This window comes from Typopeltis vanoorti, chromosome 9, assembly GCF_054136105.1.
Source record: "Typopeltis vanoorti isolate ZY-2024b chromosome 9, IOZ_Tvanoo_1.0, whole genome shotgun sequence".
NCBI classification, from domain to species: Eukaryota; Metazoa; Arthropoda; class Arachnida; order Uropygi; family Thelyphonidae; genus Typopeltis; species Typopeltis vanoorti.
The window spans coordinates 8,484,637-8,497,598 of NC_143557.1; the positions used below are offsets into that span (position 1 = coordinate 8,484,637).

A 12,962-nucleotide genomic window follows, 5' to 3' on the forward strand; every position below is an offset into this window, starting at 1 on the left:
ATTAAATTGTAATAATTTTGTTCTTTTTCTTTTAGAATATATAAGAAGACATGTCAAACGTTTTGAAGAAATTCAAAGAATGCAGACATGCCAGCCATCATCAATTTTTCATGCTGTAAGAAAAGTCTGAAATTGAAATTCACCAAACTTTGTGTGAGACTTAGGGGGACTGTGTCTCAGCATATTTAACATCTGGCAGATGGATAGGCAAGTGTAAAACTGGACATCCCGAGACAACAGATGCCCCCAGGTCAGGAAGACCTTCCATAGCAATCACACCTGAACACATCGATACAGTGCATGCCATGATCATTGATGATAGACAGTTACTATCAGCCAAAAACATCGCAGACTCTGGGGATATCCAGGGAATGAGATGGGGTCATTATCCACCACCATCTGGACAGTCACAAGCTCTCAGCAAAGCGGATTCCCAAATGTTTGAATGCTGACCAAAAGAGAGAACATATGCTGCATCTCAAGGGATTTTCATTTTGAGAAATCAGGTGCAATTTTTTTGGCTCGTATTGTGACTGTTGATGAAACATGGCTTCACCACGTATGAACAGTTAATGGAGCGGAGACACAAAGGCTCTCCACAGCCAAAGAAGTTCCGAACCCAAAAGTTAGCAGGGAAGGGTTCTTGCCATTGTCTTCTGGAATATAGATGGGGTAATCCTTACCATGTACCTCAAAAAAGGTGAAACTGCTACAGCAGCAGTTTATTCAATGGCTCTGAAGGAAGTACTAAAGTAAAAACACCACAGGAAACTGAGTAGGGACGCGTTGCTTTTGCAGGACAGTGCACCTGCTCACACTGCTCATGATACCCAACAGCCAATACACAACTTGAGCTTTCAATGTCTGCCTCACCCACTCTATGCTGACTGGCCATATCTGACTATTTCCTAATCCAAAATTTAAAGAGACACTTGAAAGGAACAAAATTCATCACAGATCATGAAGTCATATCTGCAGCTGAATACTGGTCTGTTCAACAAGGGAAAGACTTTTTTCTCAGAGGACTGCAAATTCTGCAGCAGTGTTTTAACAAGTGTATAACACTTTGTGGGTAATATGTAGAATAATTTGTAAGTTACATGGTTCTACCTCAATTCCTTCATGGAGATTATCACAACTTTTCAGCATACCCTTACAACTAATTTGTACAGTCCTGATATCATCTTTTGTTTCAATAAGGAAATACTGTGAGTAGGCTTATTTAAATAATCATATTCAATCCTATTTCTCCTGCTATCATCAACTTCCTTAATGGAGTGCTTTGAACAACATATTTTCTACAGAATTTCACCTAGAACTACTCACTGATTCAGATATGTAGATGACATTTTTGCTATCTAGAATGGCTCTTCTTATGAATTACATCAATTGCTCTCTAAATTAAATGCACTTCATCCAAGGATCCAATTCAATTTAGAAGAAGAAGTAAATAAGCAGTTAGCCTTTTTAGAGCTTGTAATTCTTCGTCAACCAGATGGTAACCTGCATTTCAGTTTTTAGGAAGAAGACTTATACAGGCCATTATATCCATACTGAATCTCATCACCATCCCAGTCAAAAGGCTGGAACTATTAAAATGCTGGTTCATCAGGCCCACTCTTTATATTCTTCAGATGAACTATTCAAGAAAAAATTACAACATATTATTTCCACTTTTTTATTTAATGTTATAAGAATTATTTCGTCAAAAGAGCTTTAAGCAGTTTTGGTAGCTCTGCCTCTTCAAATACAGAAGAAACAACCCATATTCCTATCCCTTATGTGCAAGGCATGGGTAAAAGCATAGCGAACGTTTTAAAACCCTAAATATTTTTGTTGCCTTTCATCCCATCAGAAAAATCTCCACCTTTCTCACTTCTCCAAAGAACTTCTTCTTCCACATCTCAATTATCCAAGAGTCTACCAGATTCCTTGCTGTTGTGGGTTATCTCATTTCGGACAAAAAGGATGATCTGCTTTTATTCAGCTGGAAGAATGCAAGTCTTACTTACATTCAATACTTTGAACCTCAATAGTCTGGACTTGCAGAGTATGCTATCAACACTACACATAGAGTTCACTGGAACAAGACAAGAATCCTTGACAAAAGTCAGTTCCTCATGGAACAACTTTATAAAGAGACATGAAACTTTACTTCACTCTGCTATCTTAAACAGATCCAAATGTCTACATCTATCGCCTTTGTGGGAGATAGCATTTTTTAAATTAGCTAATCTTTCCTAACTTTTTTATTTAACTATTTAATAATTTAATAAGATAGCATTTTTTAAATTAGCTAATCTTTCCTAACTTTTTTATTTAACTATATATATATATATATATATATATATATATATATACACACGATGCTGGCACTAGGGTCTTTGTTGCCCACATGCAATTTCTATCTAAGCGCCCCTGTAACGATCCGGGCGTGTGTGGTTCTTTTACGACAATAAAAAACTAAATTATTTGAAATTTCTTAAATAAATTTTGACAGAACAGCCACACGTTGGTTCACTAAATGTAACGAACCAGGGGTGTTGACTAGGCAGGATAATCGTTAAAAACCCAAATATTCAAAAAATTCTCAAAAGTTAAAGCAAATTTTGATAAAGCCACTTCACTTTAATCATTGACAGAGATTATAGCCTTCTCACTGACCCGAATCGCTAACGAAATTAAAATGAATTTTAATTAAAGTTAAAATTTATCTGAACTAAAGTTTAAAAAATTCTTGCATTTTACAAGTTACTAAATTCTTAGTAACTTGTAAAAATTTCTTAATAATTTTTATAAGTGGAACTATCTATTAGGAAAATAAAAGAAACTCAAGATAGATGAGAAAATAAGAAAAGAATTCAGAAATAATTAGAACATTTAATATAAGTATTCAATAAATATATTTACAGAATAACACAAAATAAATTAAATTACATAAATATACTTGAAATTTTTTTAATTAAAATTTTAGGGTTCTTTGATTTCATATTCACAGAATTAGAAATAATGGTCTTAATGTCTAATTTTGTACATACATCATTTTCAATAGCTATTAATGCCAAACTAACAAGCCTTTTTTGTGACATACTTGTTCTTAAGTAGATTTTAATCAATTTCAACTTGGAAAAGGAACGGTCACCGCTCGCTACAGTAACAGGTAAGGTTAATAGTATTCTTAAAGCAATTGAAAAGTTAGGGAAAGATAAATTATTGGACACAATAAAATTAAGAATATCGAAAGGGTTTTGAATATTTAAATTATCCTTCCAAAAAATATCCATACATAACTCGTCATATTGTTCTATTGCATTTACGTCTTTACTGTCGCCGTTTCTTCAAGAGAATCTCTAAATCATCGCAATTTTTTTCGTAAATCTTCGTTATTAATTTGTAGTAATCTATACAAGAAATTGAAATTATATGTTTTTAGTTGTTCAAAACGCTCTATTAACAAACACATTTCAACGTATAGAAGTGTATAAAGCACATTCACTCTAAATTTATCTTCTGGCGATTTTGGCATTTCATCACGATGCTCATAGTCAAATTGTCGTGTCTACTTTCGTCATCGAACTTCCGTACCAGTTTTAAATTCTTGTTCTCCTTCTACCTCTTCACTCAGTTCTTTTGCCGTTTTTAAAACTTCTTTAAAATTTGTATCTGATCAATACTCTTGTAAGAATATTTTTAAGTTTTCGATAGATTCTAAAGCAAGTGTAATGTTCATATTTTTGTCTTGAAACATTTTACTCACAGGGTTTATTCTGTTAAGTAAATCATGGCAAGTTATAAGAGAGCAAATAAATTTGTAGCCCTTTATTTTAGCACATAATGTTTGTGCTTCATGCTGAGTTTCTTTATTAAAATTTTCATTATTTAAAATTTCAAAAAGTGCATCGTAAATTTCTCCTAACTGATATCGTAGAGGGCAGATTGCATTAATTTTACTTTCCCATAACGTTTCTGATGGCTGTTTCAATGTCAAATTTTTTACGAACTTTAAAAGGATTGCCCAACGTTTGTGAGAGAATGAAAAGGAATTGTATATTTCTTGAATAATTACAAAGAAACTAATTGTATCTGCATTCCCTTTGGCTGCATCTTTAATGATTAAATTTAGAGTATGAGCAGCACATGGCATGTAAAAAGCTTGAGGATTTTTGTTCAAACCCCAACTTTGGAGCCCATATTTTTTCCCATTCATATTTGCCCCATTGTCATACCCTTGACCTCGCATGTCTTCAATGGGAATGTTTCATTATTGTTGCATATAAACCATGTCTTGTGGAATCTGATATATCTGCAAAACCTAAAAGGTTTTCCCTGATCTTGACAATTCCATTGTCACAGGAAACAAAGCAAATAATAATGGTCATTTGTTCTGTTTTACTTGCATCAGGTGTGCAGTCTAAAATTATGGAATAATATTTAGATTTTCGAATTGATAATAAAATTGTATCTCTGATTGCGTTACTTAAAGTTTCTAATATTTCATTTTGACTGTCTTTACTCAAATAGTGTACTCTATTGTTTTGTTGTAGGGCCCTTTCGACATGATTTTCCATAACGCGATCAAACTTCACAAACAGTTTGACTAATTTTAAAAAATTGCCATTATTCCTTTCATATAATTTATTAGATGATCCGCGAAAAGCTACATTTTGGCTACCAAGGAATTTTATAATTTCAATCAAGCATTCTAAAACACTCGTCCAGTGTTCCTTTTCCATTTTATACATGCTTTGAGTCTGGCAATCAAGCGCAGTTTTGTTTTTTAAATTTTTATCGGGTTCCTTCCATTTTAAGAAATATTTCACGTGAGTTAAACTACTCATGTCTCTGCAAAGTTGTACTTACATTTCTCCAATCGCTATAACCTTCTACAAGACTACTTGATTCAGTAGGTGTGAAAAGTTTGCAACAAAAGCAAAAAACAGAATTTAAAGTTCCGGAATAAATGAGCCATGTTCTTGGCACGAGCTCCCCATTTTCCATTTTTCTATTATAATACGTGTCACCAAATTTACGACCATATGTATCTCTGGGATATATTATATTTTTCTTTTGAACAGGCTCCATTTCAATTAAAACAACTCGTAATTTTTCATCGATATTTCCCCATTCACCTGGATCTTCTAAATTTACAGAGACTAACAATGTGTTAGTGTTGTGGTCAACTACAACTAAATCTTTTCCTGTTTTTCACTTAAATCATGCGTCTTGTTCAATAGTACTTTCATGCAAACTGGATGACGTGCATGGTTCGTCAACTCTGATTTCTGATGTATCGAGTTGGTTACAATCTGCATCAGAATATTTTAATATTTTAACAAATTTATTAAGAGCCACAGTTTGTTTCTTAATATCTGGTTCTTTCGCAGCATGATGCTTATGATTTTGTGCACCGGATAACTTTTTTTTAATTTTTGATTCCATTTCTATTTTATACCCACAAGAAATTATTACACAACACAACACAGAGACAAAATAATAGTCTGCACTGCACTACTGTCAGTAGGCTCTTGTTGCTAGGTAACCAGTCATGTGATATGACCAGTTACCTAGCAACAAATGTTTTGTACGAAAATTCATTTCTGTGCATAAAAACTGTTTCACCGTTTCACTTTAAATAGACTGCAGTAGACACAACATTCTGCAGGCAAGCATTTAGCCTGCTCTCGCTGCAAAATTGTAAACATACAATTTGTATAAATTTTTTTTAAAATTTTTATTCAGTGTATCCAGCCTTATTTATTTTAATATTGATCATTCTAAGAATTTTTTGTTTTTATGATAAAAATTTTGTTTCTTAAAAATGAACTTATGAACCATACCCTGGCAGCGGTGCCCCCTTTGTAGCGGCGCCAGCATGCACCGCTGGCTCTGAATGCCCGCTTCCACTGGCCCTGTATATATATATATATATATATTCTTTTATTTTTAAATAAGTCTGAAAATTTAATAACCTTTTTTAGTTATCTTACATTAGCTACTTCAGTGGCACTTTTTTGGAATTGTCAGTTATTGTTCGATTAGCTTTTTACATGTACTGAAGATGCTTTTGATACTTGGGTGAAAATTATACTAATAAAATAATATTTTATATGACTAATTATATGAAGAGCCAAAGGCTTCAATTCGGCGACATGAACTTATTTAAGTTAAGGGATATTAAATCCCATATTGTTTCTTAGCCGAATAAGAAACTCAAAGAGTTTCATGCCGAATATAGAAACTATATAAAGTTCGGCGATTCCAAGCGTAAGCAAATACCTGGATAGTGCACCTGACCCATTTGGTAGTGCAAACTGAGGCAACTCATAGTAAGGGTGGGGCAAGCTCTGATCACTATTCTTGGTATTTACCCATCATGTCAACTTAGCTTCTAGGAGCTGTATTTACTGTTCTACATTATGAGAGAAGGTCACTACCTTCTCTCATAATGCTCTATCGACATCCAGCCCTTGCAGTTTTACATGCCATGGCACTGAACCAAGCAATCTTCTAAGCTTGTCATACTTGCCAGCACGGTAATTCCACATATACCCTCTCTTAATCGAAAATTCCACACCTTTAGCCACCTCCCAGGTCAAGACCTTATGATCACTCTCACCAATAGGTGGCAACATGGTAATATTCATTACAGTCAAATTCTCAGATGTTATTACCAGGTCAAGCACTCTCAAACTCCTAGTATTTCAATTACATGCTGCCTCAGATAGTTATTCCTTAATAATTGAATAAAATCTATTTCCTTCCTCACATGTGTCCTCTCCTCCTTCCAATCAATGTTACTATAGTTGAAATCCCCCATAATAATTACCCTCCTTCCACTCATTTCATCAATTTTAGTAGCAAGACTTATACGTTGGTCATACATAACTGCTAATTAGTTTACGGAATTAACAATGCATATAAAGTATATTAATTAAAGGTAACTTTAATGAATAACTTCTATATTTCGGCAACGTCACGTTGCCATCTTCAGGAACATAAAGATATGGTATGTGCACGCAGGCACTAACAAAAGCAAATGAGGAAGAAAGCAAGAAACTAATATTGTTCCTATAGTCCTAATGGTGCCCTCTGGTGGGCTAATTTGGTTGTCTTGGCAGTTGGGCTGAAGTTCTCATAATGGAAGTCTCCCAAATTTGGGGTAGTTTCATGCACCCAAATTTGTTGAGGTTAGGAACGTTTTTTAGAAACGTTTTTTCCACCCTCCCTCACAACAATATGGGGTTATAAAAACACTATATAACAGGGCAAAATTAATCTGCTCAGATGACAAGGCCCTAACTACTGAACTAAACCACATCCTCAACACTTTCTTAGCCAATGGCTATAACACCAAAAAAATCCAAAAAATACTAAAACCAGTAAACCACAACCCCCCTCCCCAATAAAGATTACACCAAATCTATCACCATCCCCTACATCCAGGGCACCTCTGAGAAAATAACCAATATCCTCAAAAAATATGACCTTACTTCTTGTTACAGACCATATAAAAAGTTGGCATCCCTTATCCGCTCTACCAAAGACCAACCACTTCCCCTAGACCTACCTGGTGTATACCAGGTCCCTTGCAGCTGCAAACTGTCCTACTTTGGCCAAACAGGCAGAACAGCCAATATCAGGATTTCAGAACACAAAGACTACATCCGGTTTCACCAGTACAGCCGCTCTGGGCTGGCAGACATACCCAGCCTTAGATACCCACTATAGAATTCGTTCGAAGAAAACAAAAATAATACACTGCAGCAAGTTTAAATACGAAAGATTATTCAAGGAATCTTCAGCAGCTCTAAAAAACGTTCCTAACATCAACAAATTTGGGTGCATGAAACTACCCCAAATTTGGGAGACTTACATTTTGAGAACTTCAGCCCAACTGCCAAGACAACCAAATTAGCCCACCAGAGGGCACCATTAGGACTTTAGGAACAATATTAGTTTCTTGCTTTCTTCCTCATTTGCTTTTGTTAGTGCCTGCATGCACATACCATATCTTTATGTTCCCGAAGATGGCAACGTGACATTGCCGAAATATAGAAGTTATTCATTAAAGTTACCTTTAATTAATATACTTTATATGCGTTGTTAATTCTGTAAACTAATTACCAGTTATTTCATCAATTTGTTTATGCAGGCAACCATCTATTCCATCACCTGGTCTATAGCAGCACCCAACTGTATATTTTGTTCTGCCAGTCTCAATCTCACACCAAATAGCCTCAAATGAGCTCTTTTCACTATCCTGCTATACAACTTCTATTCTCCTTGGCTGCAGTTCATCAGCTATCATAAAGAACACTCCTCCCCCCATTTTATTCTCTCTGTCCCTCCTAAACACACTGTAACCTACACATTCTATCCCACTAACTATATTATCTTCCATCAGCCATGTTTCACTAATGCCAATAACCTGTGGCCAGGAAGAGCCAACCAAGGCAAAAATTCTTTCTTCTTGTTCCTAATACTCCTGGCATTAGTATACATGAAATGCAGAGGTCCCTTTGTCCCACCCCTATCTTGATGTGTAATTCTAACTATCCCATTCTGATTACTTGTCCTTAGTACTGGCTCAGGTACATTATATATATTCTTACACACAGCTGTCTCACTGATGTCTGCATATCCACTTCCCTCCTCCTTGGTAGTTCAAGTTTCCCTGGTTCTGCACATCCATTTTCACTTCATTCAGCAACACTTTTTCCAGTCTCCACACACCAAATCCATTCAAATGCAGGCCATCCATCTTGTATAAATCCTTCCGCTAATCAAACTCATTCCACACGTCCACATATTTCACACCACACCATCTGCATAACCTGCGCATAAAGTCATTTGCGATTATGGCCCTCCTTTTAAACTCCTCTCTGTCATACCGCGGCAACAGACTCACCATCCTAACACTGTCACTCTTTCTTTCACTACCTTTAACATACTTTCAAGTCCTCTCTCATAAAAAATTTATCTCCTTTCAATTCATTCGTACCCGCCACATCTATCAATTCTTTCACCCTCTGTTTTTGCGCTCTAATACTCTCACTTACATCGTTAAATTTCCCGATTATAAAACTAGAGAGGATGGGAATGGATAGGAAGATGGCTGATGGACAGAAATCAGAGTAGTATATGTTGAGGTGTAGTCTAGTAGAATGATGGTGACTAGTGAAGTACCACAGGATTCAGTACTAGGACCACTACTCATTAATTTGTATACCAATGACATAGGGTAAGATTTAAGAGGGATATTCAGTTGTTTACTATTGATGCAAAGCTGGTGATAAAGCAATAGTTGATAAAGGTGATGTAGATATTCTGCATGATGACTTAAATAAATTGGCATTCTGGGTGAAGGTTAATGATTGTCAATTTATTATTATTATTATTATTATTATTATTATTATTAAGAGAGACATCCAGGGAGTCAGAGACTCATCGAGGGATGAATTTAATGTTGCAAAATGTAAGGTTATGCACTTCAGGTTGAAAAGATTGCATATGGTGTATCATATTGATGATACTGGTTTGCAGGAAATTGATGAAGCTAGGGACTTGGGGAATAATGGTGGACGAAGAGTTAAAGTTCAGAGAGCATATTGCAAAAGTTGGTAAAATAGCTCAATGAATTACTTGGATGTTGAAAAACACACTAACAAGTAAAGATAAAGTTATTACCCCTCTGTATAACTATGATTTGGCCATATCTCGACTACTGCACATAGAGTTGGTCACCTGGGTTTCTTGGGGGACCAGGAGGTGGTTGAAAGGTGATAGGTCTCTGAAATACTCCCTATGACAATAGGTTGAAAGTTTGTGGGTTACAAAGTTTAGTTGATAGGCAGAAAAGAAGGGGGGGGGGACTTTTAAAATATTAAAGGGGATTTATAAAACTGATGCAAGCGAAATTTTTCAATATATGACAAATAGTCACAGAACTAGGAGCCATCCATGAAAGTTGTGTAAGAGTGTGGTTAGTAGGGGGGGGTGTGCAGACCAGATTTTTTGCATGGAGAGTGGTAAGTGAGTGGAATGGATTGCCAGAATTGATTGTGAGTTCCTGATGCTGAATGGATTGAAGGAGAGGTAAGATAGGATTTTTGTGTATATAATGGTTGATTTGGGTCTTCCACGATGAGTCTCTGTACACCATGGAGATGAGGTAAGTAATAATAATTTTAAAAAATTGATTTTAGCAAATCCAGAGTTTCAATTAATGGAATATCAAAACTAATCACTATGTCCGAATTTTTTAAGATGTTTATTTTAATGTACTTAGGTGAACAGAAGTTTTAACAAAGGAGAAGGAATTACTTTTGAGGAGGCTAGTAATTTGGCTAAATGTTTAGCAAGTTTGTAGGTAGTACTGTTTATACTATCCACAATTAGGCATAGGGGAGGGTGTCTTGTTTGGGAATTTTATCATCATCATCACTAACCATGGGCTTGCTGCCCGTTGGTGTCCGATGCCTCCTTCACTATCTTCTTCCACCTTTCTTTGTCCAATGCAAAGTGTTGCAGTTTCTGTACACCCAGTCCACACCAGTTCTTTATGTCATCAATCCATTCTCTGTATGGTCTACCTCTTCTGTTCACACCATCCATAATACCAAACATGAATGACTTTATCTTATGGTCCTCACTCTTTCTGCAGATGTGTCCAAATAATTGTAGCTTGAGCTTTATAATCGTTTGCATTAAATTCTCCTTTAGTTGTAGCTTCCAATAGAGCTGCTCATTTGTGACTTTCTGTACCCATCCTATTCTTAGAATCTTCCTGTAACAAGTTCTTTCAAATGCCAAAATTCTTTTTTTTTATTCCTTATTTATTACCCACATTTCAGATCCATACAGTATACAGCTAAAGATGCTTGTTTCCAGTACTTTTAGTTTTGTTTGCAGGCTGATCACTTTCCTTTTCCAGATGTTATCCATGGCTTCAGATTTGTTCTTCTCTTTGCAATCTTGATTTTTATTTCTTTTTTACAGTCCAAATCATATGTCATTTTACTTCCTAAATATGTGAATTGTTCTACATTTTCTATATCAATTCCATCCACTTGTATCTTTTGTTTCATGTTCTTCTCACCAAATACCATTGTCTTTGTTTTTTTCCAAAATCATAACAAGTCCCAATCTTTTCCCTTCCTCATTTGACAATTTAGATGTTTTTTGTAGTTCTCTTTCGCCTTCTTCAATAATAACAATGTCATCTGCAAACCTCATATTGTGAATTCTCATCCCTGCACTGATATTCCTATGTTCCTTTTGCATCTTCCTTCATTTCATCCATTGCTCTTCTAAACGTGCGATGAAAATGCTTGGTGATATTGGGTCCCCCTGTCTAGTAGGTCTGCTTGTTTTAAACCATTTCCCCAAATGGTTTCTAACTGCTGCAACTGCATTCTTATAAACATCTTTTAATATAACTATTAGTTTTCTGTCAATTCCATATGATTCTATCTTTCCTAAATCCTGCTTGCTCGTCTGCAAGGTATGCTTCCAATTGTGTTCTCAATCTTTCTGTCAATATCATCATCATCGCCTTACCAGGGTGACTCGTCAAAGCAATTGTTCTACAATTTTTACATTCTAGCTTATTTCCTTTCTTGTATAATGTCACTAATATCGATTTCACCCACTCCTCTGGCATTTTCCCTTCTTTCCATACCATATTACATAGTTGGTGCATTTCTGTAACCATACTTTCACCACCATATTTAATCATTTCTTCACTGATGTTATCATTTCCAAGGCTCTTGTGTTTTAGCCGTCCTATTGCTTTTTCTATCTCTCCTCTTAAAATGTCCATATCATAATCATTACCTGGTGGTGATATCTGCTTCAATTCTTCAGTCAGTTTCCCAACGCTATCTAAATCTAGTTTTTCTTCATATAACTCGCTACAGTATCTTATCCACCACTGTGAACAATATACCGTAAATCCCGCTTGCTCGTTTAATAGTTTAAAACAATTTTATCTTTATTCATCAATACTTTGCCTTTGTCATCTTTAATTGTTGTCTGTTTTGGTTGCCATTTCCTATTAATGATTCTAATCATTTTGTACACTTTCCTAGTTTTATGCTCTCCATAGTGCTGTTCTATATTATTGCATCGGGCTTCTAACCATATGTGAGAGATGGATTACATTTGAACACAGAAGGATGCAGGCATTTGGAAAGTGTTATTTTCTGGAAAAGTGAGTTTGTTAGGACAGGGAACTGCAGGTGTAAAGTTGGGAAATAACTGGGATTGCCTAATATGGGGATAGTGGCTTGAGAAATGAAAGAGTGTGTATATATTATTCCAGAGCCAAGTGCAGTCTTTGAAGAGTAATAAGAGCACTGCGAATACTAACGATGCACAGGTTTTTCTGTATACAAATGTCAGATAGTATGGATAAAGGGAATAAGTCTGGGTGTTGATTGACTTTTTCTGAATTGTTCTTTCTGAAAATTGTTGATACAAATGAGGAATGTCCTGAGAGAGAAATGGAAGGATATAGCATGTTTGGGCAGGATAAAGAAGATAAATAGAATGGCAGAGTGTGATTTGCATCAGGTGAACTGAGATCCCTTATGTGAGAGAAAATACAAGACTGCATTTTTGGGGCACTGAAGGGAACTGGATTGTCCTCACTTCACTGAAGGAAGGTATGGAGCTCAATGTTTAAGGCACTTGTTGAAGTTGATTTTGAAGATGGGATGCATGGTTTGTCGAATGAGTAGGATGAATAGAGAATGCTATGATAAGCAAAGATGGGTATAGGATTATTGACAGTAGGTCATTTATGTGGAGAACAAAGAATGTAAAAGAAACTTTAATAAATACCTCTTATATTTTGGCAATGTCACATTGCCATCTTCATGGGAACATACAACTATGACACGTGCATGCAGGCACTACAAAAAAGCAAATGAAGCAGAAGAGAGAAAACTACTTTTGTTCCT

The 12,962-nt window shown here is 35.6% G+C and overlaps 1 protein-coding gene across 4 annotated transcripts in view; it reads right to left on the bottom strand.

Annotated features, from left to right (window-relative positions):
- LOC150102874 (ATP-binding cassette sub-family C member 5-like) overlaps window positions 1–12,962 on the bottom strand; it is a 1,133,802-nt gene that overhangs the window by 327,300 nt on the left and 793,540 nt on the right. The gene's annotated exons all lie outside the window — the stretch shown is intronic.